The following is a 3,128-nucleotide window of genomic DNA, read 5'->3' as shown; positions in this document are numbered from 1 at the left end:
TCATAGGTGTGTGGAATTATTTCTAGGCTCTCTATCTGTTTTTATTTATTATATCTATGTGCCATGCCATGGTGTTTTTATTACTGTAGGTTTGTAGTAGAGTAAGGTATCCGGGAGGGTTATACCTCAGATTTGTTATTTTTCCTCAAGATCATTTTGGCAATTTTTAATGGTTTCATGGAAAACTTAGAGTTATTTATTTTCTGGTTCTGTGGAAAATACTACAGCTTCATAACAGGAATTGCACTAAATCCTTAGGTATCTTTGTGTAGTATGCCCATGTTAACAATATGAACTCTTTCTATCCAAGACCAAGACATCTTTCCATTTCTTTTAATCATGTATAATTTCTTTGTCAATGTTTCATCATTTTCAGTGTGTAGATGTTTCACATATGTGGTTACATTTATTCCAAGATATTCGGGGTTATGGGGTTTTAAATATTATTGCTTTCAACGTCCATTTTATGTATCTCATGATTAATGTGGACATATTCAAGAGACATCTTTATATTAATCTCGTACCCTGCTCCCTTGATGAAATTATTCATTGTTCATAATAGTCAGTGTGGAGCCCTTAGGACTCTCTGTGTAGAATTTTATGCCTTCAGTACTGCTGAAAATTTTGCCTATTTCTTTCCATTTTGTATTTCTTTTACTTCTTTTTCTTTCCCTTTTCCTTTCTTCTATTACTATTGAACAGAAGTTGTGAGAGTAGGAATCCTTGTCTTGTTCTCGAATTTTCCAAGAAGGCTTTCAGCAATTCCCCTGAGTGTTATTAATTGTTATAAATGGACTTTAGTATGTTGAGAAATGTTCCAATTGTACTCACATTCATGAGAGTTCTGATGATGAATGTATGTTGAATTTTTTCAAATGACTTTTTTTGTGTATTGATATGGTCTTTTGAATTTTGTCCTTCCTTTATTAGATATGTGTCATGCTGCTTGACTTGTGTATGTTGAACCATCCTTGAGACTTTGAAAGGAATCCAACTGATCATCGTGTATAATCATTTCTTAATATTGCTGGATTCATTTGTTGGTGTTTTTCGAGGATTTTTGAATGTATACCATAATTCATCAATGATATTGGATTTACATTTTCTTTTTTTTTTTTGGTAGTGTCTTTGACTGGTTTGTTATCAGGGTAATGGTGGCCTCATAGAATAACTTTGGGAATTTTCCTTCCTCCATTTTTAAAAATAGTTGGTGGAAAGAGGTTTTAGGGAAGTAATCCAGGCATTTTGATCAAGGGGTATTTCTAAAATTATACATTTTATTCAACTTAAACTGATTGCTCTTATCATGTTCTCAGTTTTCTCTTTATTGAGTGTTGGCAGGCTGTAGGTTCCTAGAAATTTGTCCATTTATTTTAGGTTGTTCAGATGACTGTCACGTAACAGCTCAGACTGCTTTCATAATCTTCTTTTAGTATTTCTGTAATATCAAATTTTATTTCTACTGTTTCATTTCTTATTTTGTTTGGGTCCATTCTCTGTATTTCTTGATAAGCCTGGCTAAATGCTTATCTGTTTGTCAATATTTTTTAAAAAAATTTAAGCGGTTGATTTTATGATTTGTAATTTATTTTTCAACTGTTATTTTATATATTTTCAACGTAATCATTAAAGATTTCTCATTCTACAGCCTTTGGGTTTTGTTTGTCCCTATTTCTTGTTATTTTGGTTGGTATGCTTGGTCTTTTCTATGAAGTTTTTCTTGTTCCTTTTAGAAGTCCTGATTTGCTCTCAACTTCCCTCTTAGATTTGTCTTTGCTGCATCCCATACATTTTATGAAGCTGTGTTTTCATTGTAATTTTACTCTATGTATGATTTTATTACCTCTTTGATTTCATCATTGACCTTGTTTTATTTTATTTTTTTAAAGGATGTGGTTTGACCTCATGTTTGTTCTTTTCCTATTCTTCTTTCTAGAGTTGATGCACAGTTCCTTAATTTTGTGTATGGAAAAATACTTGCTGTAATCTATATTTGCTTAAAGTTCCTGAGGCTCATTTCATGACATAATATGTGGTTAATTCATTAGATAACATCCTGTGCACACTTGAAAAGTTTATGTGATCTGCTTTTCTGATGCAGTGTCCAATAACTCAGTTAGTGTCAAATGATATAATATGCTATTAAGATCTTTGTCTCCTTACAGATATTCTTTCTGTATGATCTGGCTATCAGAATAGTGAGCTGTTAAACTCATCTACTATTATTGTTTTATAATGAATTAATTCCTTCATGTCTACTAAAATTTCATTTTATATTTAGGATCTACTGTTTTGGGTCCATATATAATTTAATGGGTGTAAATACCTTATTGTTTAATTGATCTCTTTTCCTTTATATAAGCTCATATTTGTTTTAATTTGGCCCCTATTTTAAAACGTTTGTTATGAGTTGAGCATTGCAATCTGCACTTTCTTCTCATTTCCATGGAATATCTTTTCCATTTATTTCCAGTCTATGTTTATCTCCCACAATACAGTGAGGCTTTTTTGGGGGGAGGCAATGATGATGGAGAAGAAAGATGCTCGTAGCTCAACCTTTCCCACAGATGCACCAAGACTCACATCCACAGACCCAGTCAGCTAACCAGAGAACCTGCAAAACTCTGACAGTACATTGTCCTCTTCAATAGAAAAAATGTGAATAATCAGGCAGGAGAAAAGGAAGAAAGAAAGAAGAAAATGCTAAACAGAGTGGGACAGGTCCCACAGGGAGGGAGCAGCAAAGAAGGGCTGGTGCTCATTTATTGTGTCTCCCATCTCCAACTGAGAGATCAGCAGGATGGAGGGGGAGTCTCCAAAGTTTGGACATGTACATAGTATAAGTTGACTGACAGAACTAAGTTAAGCAGGCACAGAGGATCCCTGTGACACACAGCTGAAGATGCAGCCTGGAAGCTTGGGGCAGGGCTATGCTGCCTGACCTGGGTGGAAGATGGGGATGGCTGCACTGATGCAGCCCTGGGGAACATAGGTGGCTGTGTGCAATTCTTGTGGGTGCACAGGGCAGAACAACCTGGGCCCTCCATAAAACAACAGGGCAGACGTGCCCTGTTGGTGGAAGGGTGCATTCCCCATCTCTGAAATTCCAGAAAAGTTTCTAGGTGAAT

The sequence above is a fragment of the Vicugna pacos genome, unplaced genomic scaffold (genome assembly GCF_048564905.1).
Source record: "Vicugna pacos unplaced genomic scaffold, VicPac4 scaffold_199, whole genome shotgun sequence".
Lineage (NCBI taxonomy): Eukaryota > Metazoa > Chordata > Mammalia > Artiodactyla > Camelidae > Vicugna > Vicugna pacos.
Note: the sequence above shows the minus strand (reverse complement) of the source record.